This window comes from Dendrobates tinctorius, unplaced genomic scaffold, assembly GCF_039654945.1.
Source record: "Dendrobates tinctorius isolate UK_male_01 unplaced genomic scaffold, ASM3965494v1 ptg000082l, whole genome shotgun sequence".
Taxonomy (NCBI): domain Eukaryota; kingdom Metazoa; phylum Chordata; class Amphibia; order Anura; family Dendrobatidae; genus Dendrobates; species Dendrobates tinctorius.
This window is the reverse complement of record NW_027361750.1, coordinates 5532501-5533723: the sequence shown is the minus strand read 5'-3', so window position 1 is coordinate 5533723 and position 1223 is coordinate 5532501.

Here is a 1223-nt window from a genome sequence, read left to right as displayed (position 1 = left end):
GTTTAGGCCAAGACTAGATGTCCTTCTGAAGAACAATGGCTTGTACTTCACCTCCACATGGAATGTGTGTCCAAGATAAGATGTTCAATTGAGGAGTAATAGCTTATACTCCCCACCACACAGGGTGAAGAATCTGCTGAGTTTTGGGGTGACAGTTACTAGTAATTAAAAGGAACTACTGGATCTTTAAAAGGGGGTTTATTACAAACAAGGTATTTACAATGACATACATAAGGGAAGTCTAACTAAGAGGAAAGGGTACAATTAATTATTTTTTGATCTGGATCTAGTACATGATGTCTGAGGTGAATGTGCTCCTATCATCTGTAATGTGAGGTAATGTTATACTTCCTGACACTGCAGACATGTTTCCTTCAGCTCATCTGATGAGAGAAAGAGGGAGAGAGAGGGAGAGAGACAGCGTTACCTCCTCACACTAAAGGCCCCGTCTCACATAGCGAGATTGCTAGCGAGATCGCTGAAGCGTCACTGATTTTGTGACGCAACAGCGACCTCGCCTGTGATCTCGTTACGTGTGACACTTAGCAGCGACCAGGCCCCCGCTGTGATGTCGCTGATCGTGCTCGAATGTCCTTGGCTATTTTTTGATCACTGGTGTCCCTCTGGCCAGCATGCATCACTGTGTCTGACACCGACGAGCGACCTCGTTAGCGACTCAGAAATCATGGATGCAGGCAGGAGTCATCAGAATTGCTGCTGTGTGCCAAGTTCCTAATGACTGCCGAGGTCGTTATACGGATCACTGGATTATTGCTGCGTCGTTGGGTAAATCTGACTGTTTGACAGCTTAGTAGCGAACATTTAGCGACGCACCAGTGATCCTTACAGGTCGTATCGTTGTCGGGATCGCTGGTGTGTCGCTAAATGTAACGGTACCCTAACACATCAGGCATAGACCTACTGTGCTCCTTCATCTTAAAGCAACATCACTCTTGCTTAAAATCTACACCGCTACACAAACAAAGCTGCAGGAGTTAAAGGTCCACCCCTCCCAAAGTCATGTCCTCATCCGTTTAGTGCTCTAGTGGTTTCTTTCCAGCTATGTCAGTGTCAGGTCTCCTGAAGGCTCACAAGACATTGTTATGGCACGTGAGCAATGCTGCCAATCTGCAGCCACTATTGGGCTGCTGTGCTCACTTCTTGAACCTCAAGTGTCCAAGGAAGGTGTGAGCTGACATCACAGCAATAATGATTGTACAGAG